Genomic DNA, 27,527 nt, shown 5'->3' on the forward strand with positions numbered 1-27,527 from the left:
GCTGAGGGAGGCAACGCCGCCGCCTGAGGTAACATCACCCCGGCTCCTCGCAGCCCAGCAGGAAGGGCTGGAGCGGGGCCCGCGGCGGGCAGGGGACGACGCCGCCGCTCAGGCCCCGGCCCCCGCCCAGGGCGGCCGTTAGGAGCCGCTCGGTCCCTCATCCGGGAGAAACGACGGGGGAGCGGCCCCTCGAGCCCCGCAGCCCCCGAGACGAAGCGGCGGCGGGAGGGGCGGGCGGTGAGCGGGGGCTCCTCCTCCGCGGCCTCTCCTCGCCTCCCCGCCGTGACGGCCGGGCGCGCCCCCCGCTCCGCACCGCCCCTTCCCCGCCTCGGCCCGCCCCGGCTCCCTGGAGAGGCTGTTCCGCGCCCGGCTGCCGCCGCTGCCGCTGCCGCGCTCGCACACTTAGTTGGAGCCGCCCGGTCCCTCGCACCTCCCTGTCCTCTCCAGCCCGGGCCCCGAGCCGCGCCCGGCGTCTGCCGGCGGCTCTCCGCAGCGGGGGAGCCGCTCCGAGCAGCGACTCCTGAGGTGAGCGTTCCCCGGGTGCCGGCGGGGGCGGGCGGCGAGGGGGGGGCAGCCGCTGGCGGGGGGCCGGGGGGCGCCGATTCCCCCGCGGAGGCCCGGGCCTGGGCTGGCGGCGGGCGGGCCGGGGCCAGGGCCGGGGCCGGGGCCGGGGCCGGGGCCGGGCGACGCCCCCGCTCCGGGCCGGGGCCGGGATCCGGGCTCCGGGCTCCCCCCGCCCCCCGCGGGGCCGTGCCCGCGGCCGCGTCCCCCGGCCGCCGCGCAGCCTTTTTATTCCCTTATTTCTCCGTATCCAGACCCCCCTCACCCCCCTCCCCCGGGCGATGTTTTATTCATGACTCCGCCGGGCTTTGTACGGGGACGGGCGCCTTCCTCCGCAGTTCGCCAAGTGCTGCGAGACCCTGGGGCTGGGGGGGGCACCGGGGAGGTCGCGGCTTGGAGACGAAATGGCTGCAGGGTGGGCAAGGCTTTCCCATCCGGGCAGGCAAACCGGGGTTTGAACGGCATCTGTTTGCTTTGGGGGGTGCTGGCGTTGCCGCGGCTCAAAAGTGGAGTGAGGCAGGGGGGTCTCTTGCTGCATTTCCCTCGCTGCAGGTCTGCTGGCCTCATGGAGAAGAAACAAGTCACTGCAAGGCGTCCTGTAGCAGATTTTAAATATGTATATATACATATGTCTATCTTCTCTTTTAAGGGTTCAGCAGCAAGCGTATTGCAACATGAAATGCTTGTAAGCCAGGCGGCACTTACACCATCACCGAGTTAACTGTAGATGTCAGACTGTGCTTGCACTGATGTGATGTCAGATTTGTAATAACACACAGAAATGGTGAATTCAGTGCGGGCTGAGCATGATGGAGATGGCACAGACCCAGCTGGCGTGGACAGACTCAGTGGAGCCTCTTTCTTCCCTAGTGCAGAGCCTGCTGTGGAGGTAGTTCCCGTAGGGGCACTGGAGTAATGGTTACAGATTTGTGGGTACTGCGGACTCAGAGCAGCAGATATTTGTGCTTGGAGCAGAAATACTTAGCTTGCTTTCCCTTACAAAGGTATTCAGATGTGTGTTGGTTAGACAGTCATTTGCTGATGCCTGTCTTGGCTGTAACTTCTGCGATGAGGCTGCCACCATGGGTATCAGTCAAGAGGATGAATTTTGTTGCGTGCTGTAGAAAGCCGGCTGCAATCAATAGGTGGTTTCGTCTTAGCCCCCGATACTGCCCCTTGATTTCTCATGAGCCGATCATGGGCTGGTGAACTAAAACTGAGAGATGCCAAAATATGTTCCTCACGGTATTCGGTTTCCTGTTTGCCTGCCCTTCACCTTCCCCATGTTTTGGTTGGTTGGATGTCAATGGAAAAATTCTGGTCCTGAGTCTGTTCAGAGAAATATGTGTGTTCTGGTTTTGCTTTTCTAACTTGCTGTTTGATAATAGCCGTAAGGCTCTGTGTTTCTGAAGATCTCCCGTGTATGGGGGCTGGAGGTATTTGCCCTTTGGTGCAAGTGGAGTGCACTGATACTGCTTGATGTTGTTTAACCTTGTATTATCTTAAGCGTTGTATAATGAGACAGCTTGATTTGTTTAAGACTTTTTGATGATGTAATACAATAATAATTATAAATCTTCTAATTGTCTGAAGAATCTTTAAATACTACTCTGTCTCAGGAGGTACTTCATGTGTGTTTATTTCCAAGAGGCGCAGGCATGGATGAGCAGCGTTTGATATTAATCATGTTCGTTTTGGGGCGGGAGGGCAGGAGCAGTTTGGCACTAGTCCTTTAAGTTGTAATTTATGGGTGTGACGTCATGCAGTAGATAAGCTTTTATGGGATCTGCCATGTAAATTATGGCCTTCGTTTATATACGTGCAATTACTTGTTTTGAAAATCCACGCTGTATAGTTTGTTTAATAGCCTGCACTGGAGCTGTGAATAAGATCTAGCAGAATGTGCTTTAATTGCGCAACATTGTTCAGCAGTTGAAAACATTTCACTTTACCTTGCACTTGCAGCCTGCACCAGGTGTGAAGTTATTATGCTGCATCTACATGCCACGATATGTCTTGTACGGTAGTCAGCTGTGAAAGCAGTGGCCAGGCGCTTTTATTTTCTTCTTTCTCCATTATCTGTTTCATTTTGTTTTTTAAAAGAAGGAGTGTACTGAAATGAGTGATTTCAACTAATCCGTGCTGGAGAGAGCAGCTTGATTATTTAAGGCTGCTGGAGTTTGTTATGCAATCAGATTAACAAAGGTTGAAATGATCGTTCAACTTTGGGTAAACAAATGTTATATATAACAACGTGGATTAGGGCGACTGTTTATATCTGAGAGATGTGCTGCAGGTAGGGTATTGCAAGTATTGGACAAAAACACAACGAGTGGACACAGTAAATAAATAGTAGTAAATAAATTTTTGGTAAACTTCTCGGGATTACAATGCACTTACTATTGATTGTCTGTACTCCAGGAGCTTCTGCGGTGCGTTAGGTGCTGCCCGCGTGCATGGGCAAACTTACTTTCAGCTTCATTTAGTTGACAAGCAAAGGCCTCGGCAAACGTCTTTGTGCACAGTCCGATCGTGCCTGGGGTGTTGTGCAGGCTCTGTGCTAATTGCAGCACAGGTGTTGGGTCTAGGAAGATGACCAATGCTCAACTGGAAGCTTTTTAAAATAAAATTAAGAAAATATATAATTCCAAACACATTTGCTGAAGCTGGTAGCCCCTCAACCAGTCCCTTATTAGTTGGCTATTTCTTCTTGTTGTCGTGGAAGCAGCGTTGCTGCAGGAGAGATTTTTTTTTAAAGCTTGTCTCCCTGAATCTGTGCAGAGAGCAGGCGATGATGTGCGTGCTGCACGGCAAAGGTCAGCGAAGGCATCGCTGGTGTATCAGAGGTGACACCCCGCTGGGAGAGACAAGAGCCAATATAGAAAGGGGAAGGTGGAACCTCAGATATGGGGGAAGTAGCTGGAGCGGAGGGAGGAGAGGGAGACGTTTATCTGTGTTATGGCAGGGACCTCTCCTGTGCGTCTGTGCACGCAGTGCGTCGCTCAGACCTTGGTCTGCGGTTGCAGCGCAGTGATCTCGCGTGGGCTCTGGTGCTGTACAAGAGGACCTCGCTCTAAAAATACCGTACTGTGAAATATGCCCACTGTTATTACGGTATGCAATGGTGTCAAGTGGTTGGGGGAAAGGGGAAATAACTCAATCCTGGCAGTCTGTGTTCTGGAGGCCTTCGTATCAGCGTGGAGCCTGAGCCCTTCCAACCTTCCTCTCATTCAGGGAAAGGTAAGGTACCCTCTAGGATTCTGCTTTTCCATCCTTCAGCAGAAGATGATGGAACAGCACTATGTTTTGGATACGCGTGCAAAAATACTCCGGAAAGGGCTTTTTTTAAAATATTATTGTTACTTATTTCCTTGCTGCCTGTTTAATTCTGTATAAGCACGCATCTAATTGCAAAGGGATTTCACAGGCACTTGCAAATATCTGTCACTATGCTACTGGCTCATCTTTGTGCTGTATAACATATTTGTGACACAAGCACGTTTTAGGTATACTGGAATCTAAAGAGGTACTTTTGGAAATAGGTGATATTGTTCAGGCTGTATTCTTGTAGGATGTTCAGAGAGGAAGTGGTGTGGAATGTGATATGCAATCAGTAATTTTAAGACTATTTTTTTTTACTGGTACTAGTCTACTTCAGCTCCGATTTATTAACAGGTTGGTATCTTGTCGTCTTCAATTTTGTGGACTGAATAAGAGCAGTGATTCTTGGTCAGACTAGAGATCTGTCTAGCTCAGTATCTTTTCTGATGGAGCCACTTAGCGGTGCATAGGAAAATGGTAACTACAGAGTTATCCTCCTGGTAAACCCTTCTAGCAGTCATTGCTCTAGGAAATCTTTGGGCTGGCAGTTGTTCCATTGAGGCTGTTGTGTTTAATAGCTGCTGATGGATTGTCTTATCTGAAAAATGTCTGATTTGTTTTGAAAACCTTTATGGCATTAGTGTTCACAACATCCTGTGTTGGTGAATTTCTGGTATACTCTGAAATTGGTGAATTTCTGGTATACTCTGAAAAGGATTTTATTTTATTTGTTTTATGGCTTGCTATTTGAAGTGCCTGCCCTGTGATTTTTATCTGAATTCTGGAAGAATATCTTCCTTTTTAGATTTTTACATGGAAAAGTACTATGTATGGGGATGTTAACAAGTCTTAGAATGTATATAAAGATAACTGCTATATGTTTGCAGTAAGGTATACTCCCAGCCCCATTTACAGTCACCTTTCATAGATACATACCGTTACAGCTGTAGCATTTAGGTGATTGCATGAAAAAAAAAGTTCAAATACAAGAAGTGATGTGATTTCTGCAGCTATACATCCTGTATATAGATTGAAGTAAGTCTTGATTCAGAACAACTCAGACGACAAAAGAGTTGCCGTATGCCAAGGAGTGACTTCAGCAGTGTTGTTTGAAGTTCTTGCCAAAGTAAATCTTTGCAAGGTATCTGGTGCAACATTTCAGGCGATATGGAAGGATGCAAGGAACAGAATTGAAAAACTGTATTAAAGAGCTTGAAGTTAAGAAATACAGATTCTAATAAGTGCAGCGTCATGCAATAAAAACAATGTGTTGGTCCCTGAATTGTTCTTTAGGATAGCTTTCGACACGTCATCCTGGACCATTTTGGGAATAGGTGGGTGTTAAAAAGCTGTGTTTTAAATTCCACTTTTCCTTCATGTGACAGGGAAGCAGAATCTTTTGACTGTGAATTGACCTACAGTAATTGCTTTTGTACTGGTGGTCCAGGAGTCTGTGTGGGTTACAGGGGCTATCTGGGTTACAGAGTTCGTTGTGCTAGACTTCGGTACTGGTGGTAATGGCAGTTACATTTGGTGTATTAAAAGAAGCCCTCCAAAGGTTGGTAATTTATTTATTATTATGGTAGCTTCTGAAATCCTATTGATAAAAATGGGTAAAATTTTCACATTTTTAAAGCAAACAGAAAATCTTCATCTTGCCATTTCTACTGTTATTCCACCCTTAAGCCTGTAAAACTTATGATTAAAGTGGGTGGAATTTCAGCTTACTGGTTTATGGGTGGGATAATAGTAGAGAGTGACCAGACAAACATTTTCTGTTTGTTTTAAAAATAGAGCAACTTACATAATGATGCTATACGCAGCAACAGTACATGCATATGGATAAGATCTCTGCAACAGAGTATTAATCCAACAGCATCCCTTGCCTGCATGTCTGCTTTCGCTTGCTTCAAAGGAAGGTAATTCTGGAGTGAAGAGATGCCGATGCCAATGCCAAGTGATTTAACTGGAGTATTGGTCCAATCCTGAGCAGCCTTTAGGCAGGGCTCTGGATTAGAGGTTTGGAGAAACAGATTTTTAAACCATTATGAGCTCTTAATTTGTTATCTGAATCAGGGAAAACCGTTCTTTCTCTTTTGTGGACCACTTTCTATCTGTTTGTGTTTTGTTTGCAGAGATTCATCTTCTAATATGTGGCATGTGCTTAGGAAAACTGAGGCCCCATTTTTGAGAGTGGAGTGCTATTGCTAATAAAAAAACCCCAAACCAGCGAACATGTCTGAAAGCATCAGGATCACACCAGGGTCCTTCCTCTTACTATGGAAGTGGCCTCAGTTTGTTTTTCTTCTGTCTCTGTATCTCTAAACAGAAAGTAATAGACTTTATCCATCAAGTTTGGAAAAAGATAAAAAGCAAGTTCACTTGAAATATATATTCAATAGGAAAAATTTTCCAGGATCTATATATACAGGTGGGCATTTTACCAAAAGTGTGTGTTAGGCGTTGAGGCTGTAGCTATGTTGTTGCTAATCAAAATTCTAGCCCTGAACATATCTATAAATACCATAGCCTCACCCCTTTGACTCCGTGAAATGATATGTAGCTGGAATAATTTCATACATCAGGACATAAAAGGACCTTGGTGAACTTGGGCTTTTATAATAAACAAGGAAAAGTGTATCCAAGTTGCCCAATAGAGGAGTTTATCCACACAAAGACAGCTCTTTATTTGGTGAGGGGGAGGGCCTTACCTTTTAGACTTTTCTCCTTAGGATTTTTATCTCATCCCATCCCAAGTTTTTATTAATAAAAGCAAAACAACTTCAATGTGATTATGCAAGTTTGGCAGACAGACCTCTGTGTTTTAGAGTCATAGCAAATTAGATTTGCGGAGCCTGTGCAATTTAGGATATTGGGCGGGGAGATTGTTTTAGCAGGAAGACACAGAGGAAGGAACAAATTGCTCTCCTTCCCTTTCTTATGGTGGCAGCAGCATTTTCTGTGAACTTTGCAGGTTTCTAGATGACGTGCTGATGTTGGTGTGCCATTCCTGGGGAAATGGGCTTGTTGAAGTTTGCCTTTCTATTTGGAGAATTCCTTTTCAATTACCATTCAATGAAGTTTTGAATATCGGATACTTGCACATCTCCACTAGAAAACAGTCTGAGGAAAGAATTGGCTGGTAAAACAAAGCAAATGCTGTCTTTTTAAGGGCTGGTAATGGGCTGTAAGCCCATTTCAGCTTTAACTTTGAGGGGTGACTAGGATGTTTCTCTCTTCTGGCAATACCCAGTTTGGATCCTGTCTTAATTTTGTCTACAGGCCTGCTCATCTCAGTTGCATCTTAAAGGGAATGCAGCTGATGTGCAATAAATGTACCGACAAAATGTGCAGGAGTTTGGTCTTTTGTTGCAGATGGATTTATGCAGCACTCCGTCACTAGGAAGCCACCTTCAGCAGCAGGGTGTTCTCTGAAGTAGGATGTTTAAAGATGTGGTTTGGGCTGCTGAGCGTGGTCAGCCATGTGATGCTGAAGGATAGAGTACTGTTCCTTTTCTTCCAGTGCAGTTGTGCTTGTTATGTGCACACAGTAGCTGTGGTCTGGTGGATGCCCAGAGGCTCAGCTTTCTCTTCTGAGCCTTTATTTTCGCAGGAATCTGAAATAGCAGAACCAAAGCTGCTGAATAAGCTGGGCTGAATCCAGGGGAGCAGATCTGGTGGCTCCCCCTTTCACCTACCACAGAAATGCATAGAGGAGAGAAACTCGTATGGGTACTTCAGGGACTTGGTTTATTAGTGGGTGAAAGAAAAGCCAACCAGGGTTTTCTAATACTGTCTCTGTTATTTTTACCACTCAAAGTTCTTATTAACATAGTTGTTTTTTCTTATGATTTACGTTTTTAAATTACTGCCTAGTTTTCAGGTGTGGGAGCCTATCATTTAAAAGTGTCTGGCCAGTGCTACTGAAATGAAAATCAAAACCTCCCAATGAACAAGCTTCTGAGATAATTTCTGTTGCTTTTCTTCTGTTTTAAAAAAAAAGAGGAAGCTGTATCCATTCTGCTTTGGTCATGTCAGATAAGGTGTATCTTTGAGATTAAGAAGTCTTGATGCTTGTGGGAGGCGGGGAGCGCTTCTTTCTTTTGTCTCAAACGTTGCAGCGGAGGATAGTAATTAACCACCAAACAAATTGGGTTTGAGGGAGTTTGCCTTTGCTATCGCAGTGAAAATGTTTTGTTTGGAAGAGCTGCGCGAATTACACCCGCAGGCATTCATCTAGAGATAAATCAGCCCCTGGCTGCCCAAAATCTTCCTGTTTCAGTCTGCAGAAATATGCCAGGAAAGCTTTTGAAATGGCAACAGCCAGTCTGCATGTTCTGGAGCAGATTGTGTACCGGAGACCGCGGCACAGCCCTGAGCAAAGACGTCAGCAGCGAGGAGTGACTGTCATCCCCAACACAAACAGACAGACTCCATCAGCGTGACAGACCAGCGAAGAGTGACACAACACTAATGGGCAGATCATGATGATTGTCAGCTCAGAATATAGGGTTTGTTTGTTGTTCTTCCCCAACGACAGGAGCTGACTTTGAGGTGGATTTTCCTATAACTAGCATTCTGCATCTTTGACATTTTGGCAAGAGTGAGACTATTTCCTAAAAAAAAAAAATCATGGAGTAGGAGGCCTCAGGCTTAGGAACAGCATTTAGGAGAATAATAAATGCTCAGCCTTGTGAAGCTACATTTAGTTGTACATTTATTTGGGGATTTTTACAAGCATAATGGAAAATTATGCACTTGACTCTTCACTGAGTTGCAGTGGGATTCAGGGGACCTAATTTCCCCAAGACTATGAAAATCCCAGGCTTTGTGATGCAATTTTTGTTTGCCTTTACACTTCTGTGCTAGTCTCTGAGCCTTTTTTCATCCACAGCAAATGCTTGGGTGCTGCAACAGAAATAGTTTAAAAGCAAATGATTTGAGAGAAAAAAAGCTGGAGCTTCTTAGATGTGTGGGGACTCGATGAAATAGGATTAATCTGGCATTAGGGCAGAAATTTGTGAGAGAAGCCTGGTCAAGTGACTGTTTGGAGAGAGGGGAGGTTCATGAAGTCAAAGCCACTTCTTCAGCCAAAGGGGGATCAGGCTGACATCTTTGTGACAGGGGTTTTTGCCTGGCCTCTCCCACAGACTCTGGGTAGCTGCCATGTACTTCCCCTGTAATTGCTTGGCGTTCTGTGAGCCCATGCCTTAAAAAAGACTCTTGAAGTGAACAGCTTTCCAGAAGGTCATTAGGAATTTAATACTACAATTTAACGAGGTTTGTGAGTTACCTGTAACACAAATAACACTGCTGACGACTGCTTTTCAATTATTAATTTTTGTACAGCGTGTTGTTGGCCATTAAGATGGGTTGTCTATGCAAAGTGGTTCCATAAAATGCAAATTATTAGCTTCTATGTGGGTCAGAAAACACTGCATACTTAGTGTAACTCTTGTAGTTAAATAGACTCCTTTGTTAAGCAAATAATTTAAGCACTGGTTACTCTTAGCAGTGTCAAAAACATACATGAATTCTTGCTGAGTGTAAATGAAGTGTTTCAGCTTTGAATGATGACTGCAGGATTTGGCTTAAAAGCTATTTTTGTGCCATGGGCACAGCCCAAAGCCGGGGGACGTACGTGGCTCGGCTCCTAGAATGGCGTCAGGATGGAGGATGACTCAGTCACCCCTGCAACTTCCTTGTTGCTCCAGAAAGGTAGTGATTTATTGCAGGTCTGTGTCAGCAGTAAAAAGCTATCCACCCGGCGCTGATTCAGCTGCTCCGAAAGTGGTAGTTAAGGATGTGCGCCCCGTCTTTGCCTACTCAGTCCCTCCCAGCTCCCTTCCCACCCATCAGCTGCGGAGGGTGTAAACAAACACGTAGCCTTTCCTCCCCCATACTTCTGACTGCTGGCCAGGCGGTCTGCGTGAGGCTGTGAGCAGAGATCCTGTTCTTGCAGATAGACGCACAGTGCGCGCCAGCATCGAGATTTGGATGGCATTCCTGTTGAGTCAGGGAAGATTGGCTGTGCAAAGCCTGCGGGGTTTGGTCCTCTAAGGGTGCTGAGGTTGAAGTAATAGTAAATGTGGCAGAATCAGCATATAGTGCTGTTGCTGCTGGGTGAAAAATTGGTCCAAACCCTTGCAGGCCCTGCCCTCGCCTTCCTTTGTAGGCAGAACAGGTTGGACAGCAGCATGGGACCAGGGGAGACTACAGAGGAGAAGGTGAAGTTCACTGAGAATGTTCATTAAGTGCTACAGGTCGAGGACTCTTGTTTTTCTGGGGTTTATGTTGGCTTGCAGTACATGAGGAGGAATTTCTTTGCTCCGGTTGTTATGATTAATGAGAAATAAGGCAAGTAGTTGTTTTACTGCTGGCTTTCCCCTCCTGCCTGCCCTCCAAAAGATACCCCAAGGTGCAAAAAACCACCAGTCTAAATGCCTGATTTTGAAATAAAGCACTTGATTTCAGATATATGAATGATCCTACCAATGTCAAAGGATTGCGATGGAGAACAGCATCCTAATGGCAATACCTCCTCCAGTCTCCTCCACTCTGCCTTCCCAAGAGCTACTGCTATCCTGGGATAGCACAGGAAGAACCCACTTGCTATTTCTTGCCATCACAGCCTTTTTCTTTTTAGTGGAGGGCAAATACCAAGATAATTGTTGCGTTCCTGTATTTTTTTGCCTTAAGCCAAATGCAGAAGGAACAACTCCCTTTTCTGGGGCTTTTTTTGCATTCACGTATGCTTTGAAAAGGCACATAACAGGCTGTTGTTGGCCATAGGCAGTGTTAGCCACTTCCCGAGATGTCGTCTCTCACAAGCAGGAGGTAAGTTTTAATGCGGTGCTTGTGAGAGGCAGAGGTGGGATGGAAGATCCCAGGTGAATTAACCATGCCAAGGAAACTATAAAAAAAAAATCTGCTGTGGATTTTCTGAGCGTGTGAGATCAGCTCCACTTTTGATCTTGGTTGTGTCTGAATATCCTCAGGAATAAAAGCCACAAGTAAGAATGGAGGTGGCCCTGAAGACTTCCTGGTTTTGCTTTGATGGTTGTTACCTGATCAGTCGCACTGTCCTGTTTGCTGACAGATTCTCTTGAGTAAATGGGTGACCTCTGTGCTTTTCCAGCCTTTCAATTTCCCATTCCTCTCTTCCCTACCTATAATCTTCCATTTTTTCTCTTTACCTGCTGCCAACTCCTGCAACATCTCATGAACGTGCCTGAAATGTGTTTTGTATTGAAGCAGTTTTATTGCTTTGAAAATGCTGAGGGTGGTTGGGTGTAAAATAATAATAAAAAAAAGTAGTGTGTGAGCTTCATGGTCTGCTGCTTCTGTGCCAATAAAGTCAAACTCTATGGGTTAGGCTCAGTATCTGTAAGGTCTCTTCAAAGTGCAAGCTGAGCTGAGGTGCTGTCTGTGGGAATGCTGATTTGGTCTCAGCGTTGAGGGGAAAAAAAACAGTGTTGGAGGAGACACAGGGACCTTTCTGTATCGTCAGACTGCATGACTGGTTTTGTATCTTGATTTTGAATGTCAAAGAGATGGAAAACAGAAGATGGGAGTGACTTTCACCCTTAAGGTAATGTATGCCTCTTGGTGCTAGGGATTGTGAGCTGACTTACCAGTCTCTAGTTCATCACTTCCACCTGGTCATTAGCCAGCATGTCTAGTAGACTCAATCGTTTGGTTAGTCACTGGAGGTACTCTAGGACAAAGTTTAAAATCGATGAAAATTACAGCAGTCTAAGCTGCTGTGTTTGTTGTGCTTACCTGGAAATTTAGGAGTATACCTTGGTGCTGTGTGCAGCTGCCTTTTGCAATTCCCCTGGTTTTTATCCTGTTTGCTGCTTTGTTATAGATCTATACCAGAAAGGCTTGGATGAAATGAGTGCCCACAAGGAAAGTTTTAGGGAATATTGGGGAAAAAGTATAAAGGAGAACAAGCATGCACCAGAAAATCAGCTTTAAAGCATGCGGTAAGGAGGAAAAAATGTACATGCTTCCAGATATGGCTGGAATAGGAGAAAAATGGCATGATGTAGTGAAAGGTGCACCAGGGTGGGAGCTGGGAGACTACAGCTCTTTTTCCTGAGAGGCTATAGAGCTGCTGCGACTGGAGTTGCTCATTCAGGCTCTTTGCAGCTGCGACAGTAGCTTTGTGACACACAGTGTGGTAGGTCTCTGATCTTGTTCTGTGCCTTGTTATCAGAAAAATAAAAACAGGTCCCTTTTCTCAGCTTTGAAATGTTTTTTTGTTCCCTTTTTTTTTAATAGAGTGAAATCTGGTTTATTTTTCTAAATCCCTTGATCAACTTGAACATCAGTAGCTTAATTCTGTTCTCATAACAGATTTGCTTTTAAAATACTATTTTTAAGTTCATAGTTATGAACAAGAGTGTTTCCTATTGCTGTCTATGACAAATACAAATGCTCCCAGTCCAGTCCTGGGGCTGGGGTGTCTGTTGCTATTTCCTTATGGCTTTTGTAGCTGTTCTCTCCCTGCTTCTGCAGGGTGAAGACAGTGCTGATTGATTGCAGGTTTGTTTTGCTAATAACTATAAAGAAGCAATTCTGACTCATTGGTCATGGAAGACAGAAGTACAATCAAATATTGTGGCTATGTTAATTTGTTTACATATAGGGAAATTATGTAAATATCGGTGCAGATCATGTTTAGCCCCTGTGTGCGCTTGCATTCAATACCCAGGGACCAAAACTGGGTACTGCTGAAGCCGTGGAGAATTTTGCTGTTGAGCTTAGTAAGTCTAGGATTTAGCTTTTGAATGTTTAGCAGCGCAATGGCTTTTAATACTGTTAAATGCCGTAGAAGAAGGATTCTTGTGGCTTTACATTACCATTAAAGCCATAATCACAGACCTGTGAAAGGACAAAGTAAGCTGGAACCATGTCTTTCAGGCTTTCTGATTGCCTTTCTTAGGTGTACAGCTCCCCTGTGCATCTGGCTTTCGGTTGTCCTCCAGCCTCAGCTCCCCACCACCCCTCAGCCCCTACCTACCTCGTACAGACTGGAGCCTGCAGGCACCTTGGGTTTAGCATGGACTGAAAACTAATATTGAAAAAGAAGTTCAGAGTAATGATTGGCCACAATGATGCCCAGCAAAGGAGGTATTGCGTGGGCATCATTAGGGGCTTTCCCTTAGCAGCACTATGCAGGTGGGGTTGGCTAACTCTTCATTTTTGGGGTAGGAGCAGAGCCTGGGCATGTTGTTTCTGGGTCATTACCATCAAGAGTTGGTATCAATAAGCCAAGAAATGGTATGGAGAGCAGGAATAGCATGTCTGTTCATAAAGGTAGTAAACAAGGAGGTGGCAAGGTAGAGGGCTGGAGATGAAATGTGAAGAGCTAAACAGCTGATGGCACGAGGCTGGAAACGTGAGCAGGAGAAAATGAGACACTGAGTAACGAAACCAAAAGGCACTTGCTGTTGAAAAGGAAATTGTGTAAGGGCACACACATGCTTTGCATTACTATCTCAAGGTGTGTGGTCAAGGGGGCAGAAATGATCAAATGCTTCCTTCTCCTGTTCTTCATATGGTGTGTATTATGAATAAAAGCTTTCCGAGTGACAGGCTCAAAGCCAGAGCAGTTTTCTGTAGGCTGCGATGAAGGATGCTGGCCTTCGTGTTGCTTTTTGTTTTAGAGGTGGCAAGGCAAGAAATGACCCTGTCAAAACAACAAGGACAGAGCCTGCTCTCCAGCAGTGGGCTGTAACCAGGGGTGGTGGCACCACATCCTAAAGCTGGGTCTTGGGCTGGTCACACCCACATGCCAGTGACACCCCATGTTCTTGTGGGAGGCACGGAGTAGTGCCTGGCTCTTTGTGCACCCTTCTCTTTTAATGGGTGAGATATAGTTGGGTTGGATTCAGCCAGGAGATTTGGTGGTTGAATCCTGCTGAGTGGTATCACTAGCTATGGGCAAGGGAGAAGAGGAAGGAAATAATTTGGTCTCCAGTTAGCGTTTTTCTACAACTTTGAAACATTAAAGATTGGTCAAAAAGGTTGTAAATATTCCAGTTGTGAACTGCAGTGATTTTGCTTAATGCACTATACTGATTGTTCCTGTTATCTTTTCCAGGTGGAAATATTACAGTTCCACTTAGGAGCAGTATTTCTTCTGATCTCTGGCTGCACTTGTTGTTTGTTCCCCAAACCTTCTCTCTTTCTACCACAAACCACATAGATAACTGGTTTTATGGCAAAATAATCATCACTTATGTTAGTTCCTTGATTCTCAGCAATGCTGGTTTGTACTCCGGTATTTGAAATTGCAAGACAGACAAATAGACAAGTGTGCAAAAGGCAAAGCAAAAGCAACAAGAAAAAAAGATACTGTATTTGATTAAAATAAATTTCACCATGGTTCATTAACTATAGCTAATCAGGAGTGTGTCTTTTGGGAGGACTAAGGGTAAGGATGAAGTTTTATGGATAAACCTTCACTTGCTGAACCGGGGATGGAGCTTGATGGAAGAAATCATAGGCTCATCGTGACACTGACATACTGTCGGGAAGGAGGGGGCAGTGGCTGACCCTGCAAATACTGGCTGTGGGAATACGTCGGCTCTCAGGATTTCAGTACCTTTACCAGTTAATGGTCCTGATAACGTGCCTGCTTTGTAGGATCGAGGCTTGTTTGTATTTATGTCCACCACCCTTACTATCCTGTGTTGCGCAGCAGACCTGCAAAACCCAAACCAGCATGAATTTCCGTGGCATTTTGTGTTGCCACTTGTGTTGGCACAGTGTGTCTGGCGGGACACCAAAGAACAGGAGCTATCTTGTAGGCCAGCAGATGTAATGGAGGTAAGGCACTGTGCCTGCTGCAGTAAGACCTTGTATCCAAGACTGTCAAGTGCTTTAGCGCTGGTTTTGAGTGGGGAAGTTCATGTGGGTAGTATCTGCAAAGTCCTAGGCAACATAAAAGTTTCATCATAGGTCTCTCTTCTTTATTGATTTAACAATTTAAAGAGTTTGTAAATCTATAAAAAGCTAAAAGTTTAAACTTTTAAAACCTTGTTCCTTGGTTAACTTTACTTGTAACTCAAAATTATTTCTTTATTATGGAGCTTCCTCTCGCCAGCACTAACACCATTTCCCATTTCGGTTTGCTTTTCTTAAATTTTCCCTTGCCACATTACTAATTGCGTTATGTTGGCTCAAGGAAACTCCGGATGAGATCAGGTGTTGTTCTGGGAAGCACAGTTGTGACTTTTGGCAAGAAGGTTGGCTTTCCAAAGCTCACAAGGTAGAGACGAGCAACCAAGGGTGAGAGGGGAACAGGGAAATAGGCAGGAGAGCCTGATAGACAGTCCTGTGCTGTGATGATCGATCCATATTGACTTGCTGTGTTGTGTTTAGTACAACTTCAGTTACACCTTGAATCGAAGGGGAAAAAGTTGTCCCTGTACTTGGGTTGGGGTAGGAGAGAACGTCACATGGTGGTTTTGCTGTGTACTTGATCTGTATTCCTACGCCCTTTCTCAGGTATCTGCTTTTGGTTTCTGTTGGGTGCGGGATAAAATGGACCTTTAGTCCGACCTGATGTAGTTGTTGAGAATAATTCTGCATTGTTGACCCATCTTTAAAGTCAGGAAGGCTTGTGTGGGCGTGGGTGTCTTTATAGAATGGCTTGGGGGACTGGGAGGTTCAACTGCAGGCTTCCTGGAGAAGGAATTGCCTCTTTATTTGTTTCTGTACATCCCCAGCTGAGCTTATTGGACAGCAGCAGTTCTGGAAAGCAGAGGAATATAATGAAAGGTTGCTGTGAAATTAAAATGAAAAAAAGGCCTATTTCTGCCATGCATATAAGAGCAGAGGGCTGGAAAGGTGGAGCCTGTGCTGTGCTACTTGTTCTTTGGTTCCTTGTATGTGAAATGGTATAAAAATGCAAATGACCTCTACGCGGCACATGGGGATGAATGAGTAAAAAGCTCAGTGAAATTGCAAAGTATTTTCCCCGTTCATGAAAAGGAGCAACTGTTCTGTTGGGTTGCAAGGGAGGGTGGCCTATCTTTTATTTCTTTTACAGTGTTTTCTCGTCTTCCTCTCAGATGAGTGCTAACAGAAGTGCTGATAGGTTTGTAGTCTCTGAGGAATGGTGAATTATCACCCGTTAAGGGACTGACTGTCTAATTGAAAGAGTGAATTTTGAGCACTATGTGAGTGCATTTGCTCCTTGCATGTTGTTATTCAGTGACTATGATGTATGAATGCTTGCTAGTGGGAAAATTCATTTTCGTATTAATACACTGAATGATTTGTTTTGGTAAAACCCCTTATTTTTAGTCTCTTTTAAGCCAGTAGAAAACTTTTAGATTTGGTCATTTTTTTTAAGATTGCACTTTTTTCCCCCGAAGTCTGCAAGTAGCGTTTTTCCCCATGTTTCCTGCCTCCTCACCTTATGCACAGCCAATCAGAATACTATTTTTTTCTCCAAATTTAACTTTTACAGTAAATTAACAATGTATTCTGTTCTCCATGAGATTCCTCCCTTAGCTGAGGACAGCATATAGTAACAGAAATTATTAGGCAGCAGCTTTTTAGGCATAAAGGGTTTGTAATGTCCAGCAGCTGAAATGCCTCTGTTCTTTAAGATGAGTGAGAGCACTGCAGCCTGTGACTGCATTCCATCCTTCAAAGTCCCCTCCTCCTGTTTTAATTACCACTAGACCTGGCTGCGGTTTGCTTTCAGTTTATATGACAAAAATTTATATAGGATTTGCAGATTCAGAATCATGCCTTTGTGCTGGGTATGCAGTTGAACAAGTGTGAGTCTAGTGCATGGTTAGAGCTCTGCTGTTTCTTTTCTGTGTTTTTGTCTTTCAAACAAGTTCACATAGGTTTTTTATAAGTGAATGCTTTACAAGCTAAGTAGAAAGTCTTTGTATTAATTTGTTGTCAACACAAGCAAAAATACAGAACAAAAGACAAACGCAAACATATAAGAAAATATGTGTAATAAAGGTTCTGCTTATGTGAATTCTGTTTTAAGTGAATCAAAAGCACTAGTTATTTTTTATATATATTAAAAATATATGTGTGTGTGTATACACATGTATGTTTTTAATCACAGAAACTACTGCATATCGCTTGGTAGCGATACAAAATGGTGTTTGACTGGGTATCAGAGTCAGCAGTGGATGGCCATCTGCTGCACACCACTTGGATGCGGGTTTGTGGCTGCAGACGCCCATCTGCAGCTCCCACCCGTTTCTGCTGCTCACCCGTTACCACGGGACTGTGCAAAATCCTGTGGGTAAGATGACTTGCACAAAACACTGATTGCTGCGATACGCATTCTGCTCTTAATGCTACTTAGTCACAGTATCTGCTGATGCAAAAGAAGTTACATACTCTGTGCAGATGTGAGAGCAGTAATAATATAAATGCACATGCTTGTGAAAAGTAACTCTAATCAAAGGCGCAAGTGTCCACAGCATAAAGTACACATGATAATGGAAGGTATATTTGCAATATCAATTATTATGTTTATTGTAGCTTTTAAGTAAGAACAGTGCATATGAAGATACAGTAGGGCAGGCTGCAGTGCAGGCCAGCTGCCCAAATAAGTACTCAGTGTCCCCTGATGTCCCTGAGTTTAGTGTTGGTGACAGGCAGAACCACTACCTGCGATTCCAGGTTTGGTACCTTTTGCATGTTCTGAGGTAATTAGTGATTTATGTGCAAATTGAATTGGATCACAATGATTATTGTGGTGTCTGTGCTTAAGGAAGCGTGTACAGGTATGTAAAGATTTTTGGAGAAGCAGCTGGGTATAGCACAGATAGACCATGGCAGCACTAAGTGTCGGACTTAGGTTTGGTTTCTGCTGGCTCCTTTTGCTTTGCCTTGTGCACCAGACTCGCTTGTCCTTAACTTTCACTTTTCCCCCCCTTTTAAAGGTGCTAATTGGCCTTTAGCCAAAATATGTTGCTGCCAAACCCTTTAGAAGTAAAAGCCAATCTAAACATTCAAGCGTTGTATATAGTCAAGCACTTTGTCCGGGGTGATCTTCAGAAGCGTGAAGCAGCTACAGCAGCAAATCTGCTTGAGCATCTCCTGTGGTCTGGAGCTTTCAAAACCCATCTTGGTTGTGTTTTCGGTGTCAGCAGTTGCCCTGCTCTCGGTGGCTTTCCTTTCTCCTTTGTCAGCTTTGGGAGGGAGCAAACTTGAAGCAGAAGGAGAAGATAAGTGGAGGCTGAAATGAATATTTAAGCACTTCTAGATTTATTTCACTGACAAATAGAATTCACTGCTTGATTTCTGTGGGAGGAGCGTTTGCCAGAGCCTTGCCAAATACTCCAAAAAAGGATCTGGAGAATGTTAAACACAAGCCCCACAACATTTGATGGGAGTTTATTCTGTTGTTTCAGTGGTGACTCATCTCCAGAATGATCCATCCACTTCACTGTGTATATGTGGGGAAAAAAAAACCCTGACAAAGGTCTCGGAGCCGCCTACGAAATGCAATGTCCTGTTCAATTATTAGTTAAAGCATCTGAGTATCTTAAGCCCTTAGACAGTTTTGAGAGTTGTGCTGGCAAAATATGTTTGCAGTCAAATCTTGTTCACTTTTTGTTAAACATCCTATATTTTTAAAAGAGTGTGGGACGAGAAGAAATGGTAGGTATGATTTTCTTTTTCTGGATGGACAGGATTGTTGTTTTTGAAACCTCGGGGGTCGTTAGGATGTCACTTTTTTCCTTTCTGTACATTACATCTTTGGCTAACTGACCTGAAAATTAAAGATCAGCATTTCAGCGTGTTTGTTAAATGCTCCGCTTCCTGAGGCGGCCGTTCAGAAAACCAAGGGCTCCTGTCTTGATTTTCCTCCTCCCCCTACTCATCGTCCTCTGAAGGCAGCAATGAGTACAAAAACAGGAAAGAGGAATGATAAAATGCGGGAATAAAGCAAGTGCTGAGTTACCAATGCCAGAAGGAAGCATCTTTCTGACGGCAGCCTTGCTTCTGGTGAAAAATAAACCAGAGGTGAACTGACTTAAAATACTTGCGGAAATGGAGTTCTCTCTCTTGTGAAATTTTTCTGTGACCTCTTTCTACAATTTTTTAATGCAATAAAGTGGAAAGAATGCCCATTGTATTGACTGGATACTGGCACTAGTGTTTTAGCAAACACCTACACAGTATATATGGACTAAATTATCTAAAGGGCTTGTCAGCATATCATCTGCATGCAAAAGAAAGTGATGATGGTGATGGAGGCTTCTTAGAAATCAAATTAAGGACTCCGGCTCCTGTGTGTCGTGCTTCTGCATGTGAAAGCTGCTGCTTTTTCCTTCAACCCTAATCTTTTTTCCTTGTATCATTCCCCAGATATTGTGCAAATTGATGGAGTGATAGATTTTTTTTTTTTTCATAATATTCCCCTATGGAATTGCTAGAAAAATAGAACTGTATTATACAGCAAAATGTAACATGGGACGTGAAAGCCTATTATGGCTTTACTGCCTTTCCAGAGCCGGAGAGCCAAGGGTTTGGGAGGACTCTCTTGATTCATCAGATATTGCACTTGCTCCTTTCCTGTAGGTGCCAGGTGGTCAAAGCAGATGCACTTTTGACTCTTCCACGTGGCACTAACATTTCCCTCTTCAAGAGCAACGTAATGACAAGAACGAGCAGTGTCCTTTGGCTCTCCGTGTTCAAATGAGTCAACCCATAAATCAAGAACACCACAGTTAATGAGTCCACTGTGGAGGTTTGGGGGGGAGGAGGGCATCTTGCAAATGCTGAGAACAGTGTCAGCCTTGGTCAGGGATCTGAGGAAACTGAGACAGGGCTACCACATTTTTTTTTGCTGTTTTCTGGTTTCACATTTCAACTGGAAAAAAAAATCCTTGAGCGCAAAACTCCAAAACCTTTGGGAAAGGTTGTCTGGATGAGAAGAAACCGTACTATGGCAATTCCTTCCTAAAGGGAAATGTCATCCAGAGGTCCTGCTCCAGGCTTGTTCACTGTGAGCGAGGTAGGTCTTTGAGCTCATCTCCAAGCAAGGAAGAGCCGAATTACAGGATATGGGCACCTGTGTCTCTAAGCCTTCAGAGCTCGTGATGGAGTAATAAGCAGTGAGATCCCAAGGGTAGTATGTGAGAAAGGAGGGTATTTAATCAAAAAGACTTGGAAGTAAAACTACTCAACATGTGTCCCTTCTGTCTTTTGATGTTGGTCTGGTCCCGTGCAGAAGATTTTGTAAGGACCTGCACAGTGATACAGGCAGGGCTTATTTTAGAAGCAGCATGGTAGAAATTAGGGTGAAGTGTTTTATTCGACTGCAGTTTGACATGTATCAAAATAATATAATATGTCCTAAATAAGAAACATTTTCTAACAAAAAGAAATGAACCATTGGGAATTATGGTAAATGTATGGGAAGCTATGAAATTATTTATTAGGAACAGTGTTTCCTCTGGGTTTGCAAAAAGAAGTTCTGTTTTAGTAAGAGAAAGCTATATTTACATGAAGATCAACATAATTTAATGGTTACCAACTGATTACAAGGGAGCTTTCTTTAATAAAATAGCTGCCAGTAAAAATGGAGATGCTGATTTGGGTTCCCTGCCTGAGAATTTACAATACTTGAGTTTAAATAAGTGTATGCTACTTTGTGCAGAAATTGTGAGTAACAATTTGTGCCCTGCCCTTATCATCAGCTGTGGAGAAGATTGAGTAGGTTGGAGGTAAATTCAGTATTTTCCTGTCCAGCCCCAGGTGTCTGTCTCTTGGCCAGGAGACTGAGACAGGGTGCCTTTTCTTCTCAAATTTTGTATATGAAGAAAGCCTCCAAAGCCAGTCCTCTTCCCATAGCACCCAGTGGAAGGTGTGATTTGGAAAAGGATTAGGTTGTTGTTACATTTTGCTTTCCTTTTTCTTTTCATTGTTTTCTCCACAAAAAATGTCCATTGTTTTTGAGCACGTCTTTTTCTCTCTGTTGTCATTTTTGTTGTTGTTGTTTTGAAAGGCTTAAGTTACTTTTTTCCCTCTTTTATCTTAGGAAAATTTAGTAAGCTGTCTGGCCAATGCTTTTGTAAAGTTCACAGAGCATGTAAAATAGTGGTAGAGCAAAACCATCCACCAGTGAAAATACTTCATCTACAGAACAAGTTGTTTCTGAGAAAAGTTGAGTAATGCTTGATTTGATTTTGTTTTGTTTTCCTTTGGTTTCTTGGCTTCCAAATCAGTGTTGAAAAATACCTGCCAACTGTAATTATTTTACTGGAAGCTTAATTCAAGGTCTAATTTTACTGGAAGCCCAAAGGAGGGGAGGAGACCAGAGCTGGAGAATGGCATCTGATGTTGAATGATGGCGATGTCAGAAATAGTTAAGATAAACGAACTTGCTGTTAACAAAATAAACACACAATGCTGCTTTTGGCCCAATGTGGTGAACAGACTCTATGGAAGTACTCGTAGCAAGCTGGCTGTTTCGCTGCTGGTCCAAAAGCCTTTGCTGGTGGTTTTGGTTGTCTTACATGTGTGCCAAGAAGTTCTGGTGAAACTTTGAGCCCTCAAGCTGGTTGTGGTTGAAGTGTGTGTGTGTTAAGTGCTTTGGCTGAAAAGAAAACCAGTACTATTCTGATAAGGAGATTGAAAGTATTAAGTTGCTTTAAATACTAACTTTGCTTAGTGGGATTCAAGTTTGCTGTTTCCCATTGTTTAAAACTGTTGTGCTGGTATTTCTCCATCAGGGAACCTCCTGAAGCAATTCCAGCATTTCCAGATGGGTCTGCTAACACCTTCATTGTCCAAGTTTTCTCTTAAGAAGGAGAGAAAGGAAAGCGAGGGGAGGAAGGCAAATTTTCAGAATGAATCAACCCAAAGAGCAGACTGTGCGGGGAAGTTTTTAATTTCTTCCACATTCTTGACTTCCTTCCATGGCTGGAGCATCACGAATGTGCAGGCACAAAAGGTAGCTTGTTGTGAGACATGTGAGTTACACCTGATGGCTTTGTGTCAAGTGGAAAAAAACCAGTGATTTATCTTCACACCTGAGAGGAATTATTTGAATGATTTCAGAGGAAGCATCTCTCATTCTTAGAATTTGAGTTTTCTTGATACTATTCTAGTCATCCCTCTGCAGTTCTCCTCCCTGTGTTCAGGGTGAGCTGCATTCATGTTGTGGGTCGCTTCATTGAAAGATCAAACCCCTATTTCAGACCCCCAAATCTTTTGGTTAATTTTCATCAACAGTTTATGTAGCGTGTGCACCTTCTGGTTTTGTTATCCATCACAAAAGCATGTGAGGAGTTTAACTGCGGTACTGATACTTGCAAAATATTTCTGAAATTAGACAGATGATAAAGGATTGATGTTTCAGATGTGCTTTGTGTGAAGTGTTTACAGAGCAGAAGGGTTGTGGCAGGAGCAGTTAAGTGTGTTTTAATAGTTTAGGCAAAAATGTTTGGGAACAACGCAGTGGGAAACTATTCTCATGTTGTTCTCAGGGGAAAAAAACAGCCACCCATTGTGCACTGGGCAGGACAGTGATGGTGCTGGGTAGAACTTGGTTTTGTAGCTCACTGTGTGAAGGATGAATATATTACATGGGGAAAGGGACTCTCTCCTCTCTCACTTGCTTTTTCTTCAGGGGAAAAAACCCCAAACCCATAGTTTTTCTCAATTTACCTATTGAGAATAAACTTGAAAGGTATTTATAAACCACAGGGTTTATCTGATTTGTCTGGTTAGGCAAATCAGCAGAATCTGTTTGGGGAAGGAGCCAGGGAGGGTATCTCTGCCTTTCTTTTAAACTTCAGGTAGAGTCTTAAAATTAGAGGTTGCTGCAAGTCCCCTCCAGCATGTTTCATATAATTTGATATTTACGCACTGAAAGCCTGTCTAGACTCTTAGCAGTTGTATTTATTACATACAGCGTCAATCACTGCGTGTCTCTCCTTGTCAGTTTGTGTATATATAAAATTCATCCTGATTTGTCTGCATCTCTTTTCCCCATAAAACTCCCCCCAAAAGGCATACCTCCTTTTCCTTATAAAACTGCTTGTGCCAGATGCCCCGCAGTGTCTGAGGACCTGTCTTGTCTGTGAGCATGGTACGTTTTGCTGATGCTACAGCTTGCTGCATAGACCTCAACCAACTGGATCTGCTTTTATAAAACCATCTTTCAAGCTGAGGGTGATTCATTGCATTGAGGGGCTGAAGGCTGATCTATTTTAATCTGGGACCTGCTGCAATTATGTTTAATTGTCTGTTTGCCCATATGTAAATTGAGGATTGTGGTACCCTCCATCTTCTGAAAACCAGTCCTGATGCCTGAAATGAGCAGCATTTTATAAGGAGTGGATGATAGTACTTATAGTGTTTATCGTGAAACCTTTTTTGAGTTTTCTGATGGGTTCAGCAGAAGTAAAATTAGTTTTAATAGGAATTGCAAATTGTCATCTGTTTGACGTTGTGCTAGTATTTGTGTATCTTCTGTTTTATACTTTAATGATAGGCTTTTTGGAGGAGACAGCTCTTGCTCTGTGTTTACACGGTGTCCAGCACAGTGGGATTCTTTCCCATGCTACTCCTACATACTACAGATATTTAAGTAATAATGAAATTGCATGCAGTGCGCTCTCCTCTCCTACACGAACAGCTTTAAACCATTAACGCCTCCTTTCACCTGTCTTATCTGAAACCCTGTGAATTGTGCCTAGAATTGTTTTGAGCTTGTTGGAGCTCTCTGCTGCCTGTTTGGTAACAAGAAGCACTATTTACTTACATACTGGTAAATGCTCTATATTGAACAGGAGCAGAGGCTGTTGTCTGTGTTCAGAGGACTTCAAGAAAACTTGAACAACAAACAATTTTCCCCTTTTCTTTTCTAAACACTGAAATACTTACTTCTTGTCTTAATCTTGCAGAGACATCCTTCACAGAACATGTGTTTAAGAAAGAAGAGAATCCAAAATCTGTAGGCAAGGGATTAGAAAGTAAAATCCCAGTTTGGAAGGTAGATATATTTATTCTATGTGTTCACGCTTGTTTACAATAGACACAGAATTTGGGTTTTGTCTATCCATTGTTGCTTCTCGAAGTACTTTGCATATTTAATTAACAGTTTCACATTTGAATTATTCCCCAACAAATTATTCCGTCCATTATCGGACTCATTTTTTTTGCTGTCATCTGAAACTCTTCCTTTCAAGTACAAGAATTAAGCAAACATTGCAGATCTTGTTTCTGCAGACATTTGTGAATGCAGCCTTCACAGCATTAAAAGGCTGAACAACTGCCCACAGTTCTCAATAGGTTTCTTAACAATTGTATGAACGTCAGTCCTTCTGGGACAGAGTACTGCGAAACATAGCGTGTTGTCCTGCACATCCACATAGAGGCTTGTGCAGGAGCTTGTTTAATTTCAGATATCATTGACCTGCCTGGCACTGTTTTTCAGATTGCTGTCTGTAGTATTGAAATGAAATCTCTTACTGCCAGTGCTTCTGAATTATACAAGATGCTAGTTTTCATGAGTGGCTGAAAGTAAAAGCTGGTAGTGACAACTACATATAGATATCTTTTTTTTTTTTTTTTTTTAAAGGAAGTATTTTTCTTCTTTTACTAATAAACAAAACACATGCACACGAAAGGGGAAGATCTTATTTGCTATTTGGGACTGGAAGCCTACCAAAGCAGTGATAATTGGCTTTATTGACTTTTTTTTCCCTCTGATTGGAAACAACACAATTGTTTTTTTTCTCTGATTGTGTTCAAATTGTGCTCTGTGAAAATTACACTACCTTTCTCTTCCTGACCCATGGAAGAGCAGATTTCCCTGTTGCTGGATGTGTTTCCCTGTCCTTTGCTGCCTGTCTCTGTCACAGCCTTGGACACAGTTTTCCTGATCCATTGCTCCTTGGTGCTGCTATGCTGTGTGTTTGATGGTTCCGGTTCCAGCTGTGCAGTACAGGTAACCATTCTTGTTTATAGGAGGGACAGGATGCTTGAAGCATAAATCCATGATCCCGACTAGCCTGGTATTAGGATTTCCCAGTGCAGGCTGATAAATGTGTCATTGTGACCTGGACGCACATCTCTGTGCATCTTCATCTGGAGTCACTTGCAGCTTATGAAACTGAACTCATTGATTTAAAAAAAATATATAAGGGGATGAGGAAGGGATCTAAGAGGGAGTCTCCCTGCCTCTCTCCAGGGAAGGCATCCGCATGGTCTTGAAAAAGCTGTTGGCCAAGACTGTCTTGTGTTTCTAGAGTAAAAGGGAGAAGAGCCAGGATGCCCTTGTGAGTCCTGCCAAGGATGCACAAATCTTCCTCTATTCCAGATCATCTTTTTAACAGGAGTACCCTACAATAAAATCCTTGTGTAGTTTTTAAGTCATAAAAGGCAGACCGTAGAGTTAAGATTAGTGGAGTTTTCTCCTCACTTGGATTTTAAGGTTGCTGAATTACAATAGCATCCATTATTCACCATGCTTTTGCAGCCTGCAGTCATTTTTCTTCACCATGCTTGTAGAATATGTATAAATGCAATATTGTCATTAATGATATGAGCGGTGTCCTAAATATCTTCATAGACTGTTTTTGTACATCAGAAATGGTTAACCTTCATTTCAGAGGTCTGATACTTCTTTAGCAAGAAAATAATTGAACGGTATGGGAATGTGCTTCCTCTAAATACTGAAGGGATGCCCTGTTGCAAAAGAGATTCAAGTGCGTGTTAAACAGCTGCAGGCAGATGTATTTTTTAATTTAATAGAAGAGCTCATTCAAAGGTTTTCCCAAGGGAGCGCCACTTCAGTGAGCATGTTGGTTGACTCGTAAGAATTAAAAGACTTCTATTGGAAAGGAAGCCCTACAGGATGTCATGTTGAATGGGGATGTTGAAAAGTGTGTGTGAGTATTCGAATTTTTTGGATATGGATTTGCTGTCATAGTAAAGTTTTGGATGAGGCAGAAAACTAACGTAATTCTTGATCAGGTGATTTAAAGTACAGTAATAGGAGTTTATGTAGTCTAGGCCATACTTTTTTTTAGAAGTTTGAAAAACTGAAGGTGATTCTGGTTTGCTGTGTATTTGTTATAATTTCCTTTACCAAATAAACATTTTAAAAGCTATTAAATAGATTAATACGCTGTCCTCTTCTCTGAATTTTATAACCTCCACTACTTCAAGACATACGTTTTCAAGTGAATCTGAGGCTTGTGCTTCTGTGAGCATTTGGGATACAGGAAATACTGAACCTGATTTTTTTTTTTTTTTTAAAGGTAGAAAGTATTCTTTCTATTAGTATTTTCCTTCTTCTATTAGTATTTTCCTTCTTCTTTTGTTCACCAAACCCCATTACTGCTGGCAGCAAATACTTCTTGCTTGTGCTTAGAATCCAAATGCCGCCGTCGCAGTTCCTGAATGGGCTTGTACTACCCCAGCTTTTGAGGTAGCTTCCGGAATTTGAGAAGACTTTTAATTTGCAATTTCAATTTATCATTGTCTGTCCAGAGCCTTTATTCTCTGGTCTGCCTTCCTGTTCCATGTTTACTGTTCACAACTCAAGCGCCTCTCACTCTGCAGTTATGGCTGTTTTGTAAGGGGTGGAGGTTGGTTTTGTTGTTTTTGTTTTGGCTTTTTTTCTGAAATACAAATTATTTTTAAAAGTGGATGATGTGCTGAAAAATTCTTGTATACCTCATATGCAATTATATTGGTATATAAGGCAGACTAGTAATCTTTGCAGAATCACAGCTTACTGTACCAGCTCTGAAATCATTGTTATTTCCAGTAAAAGTGCTTTCTTATTGCATTAAAAGGTTGTGCCCCTTGCATGTCAGCAGTGATAACTGATTTGGTCATTATATTCATGGTAAGTGTTGACTATATAATCTCATACTTTTTGGGTCATGAGAGATTATTTATAAAGCATAATGAATAAACTGTACTATCATGATGCCTGGTAAATATAATTTTTTAAGATGCTATGTTAAAATGTTTTACTTAGCCTGATAAAGATTACTTTTATTACGTTTTACTGTTTGCATTGCAATAGCATTGACACCTTTAACTGCTCCCCAGCTCTTTGCTCATCTTCAAGAATACTTGGGATTTTACAAGCTGAACAGGATGTGATACTTTTCCCCCAAATAATTTCTACTGCAAGCTTTTTTCTTGGCAGAAACCCAGCTTTTTCTTAAAAATTATATCTGCACTTACACAATGAAAAAAGCTACAAATTTTTCTTGATCTTTTTGTCCAAGTACTAATTATATAATTTGTATAAAACCAGCAGACTTCAAATGCAGCATGTTGCCATTTTAAAGGGTAAACCTAGTGAGCTTTTTTTTTTTTTAAAACGCTATTTAAAAAACCTCAGAAGTGAACAGGTCTAGCACGTATAGAATTCTGTAAGAACATCATTCCTAGGATAGCCAAATCCCTAAAGCTTTAAGCCTCTCTTTGATCCAAGGGATTAGCAGAGATTTCCATTTTTGCATGGCAAATTTTTTGGCTGTTAAGGATGCATGGAGGAACCATGTTTTCATGGGAGAAGTGTCATGTAGGAGTAATATTGTTCCCAATCCTGCTCTGTATGCACGGTCCTCTGCACTGGTTTACACAAGCCATTTCAAATAGGTTTGAAC

The 27,527-nt window shown here is 42.8% G+C and overlaps 1 protein-coding gene across 2 annotated transcripts in view; it reads left to right on the forward strand.

Moving 5' to 3' along the window:
- The first annotated feature begins 328 nt into the window (after positions 1-328).
- C7H1orf21 (chromosome 7 C1orf21 homolog) overlaps positions 329-27,527 on the forward strand; it is a 127,194-nt gene continuing 99,995 nt past the window's right edge. The window contains exon 1 of one of the 2 annotated variants that reach the window (XM_072867170.1): positions 329-525. The gene's annotated coding sequence lies outside the window, so the exon portion shown is untranslated. The remainder of the gene's footprint in view (positions 526-27,527) is intronic. The other variant, XM_072867169.1, reaches the window with a different exon arrangement.

The sequence above is a fragment of the Ciconia boyciana genome, chromosome 7, assembly GCF_034638445.1.
Source record: "Ciconia boyciana chromosome 7, ASM3463844v1, whole genome shotgun sequence".
Taxonomy (NCBI): domain Eukaryota; kingdom Metazoa; phylum Chordata; class Aves; order Ciconiiformes; family Ciconiidae; genus Ciconia; species Ciconia boyciana.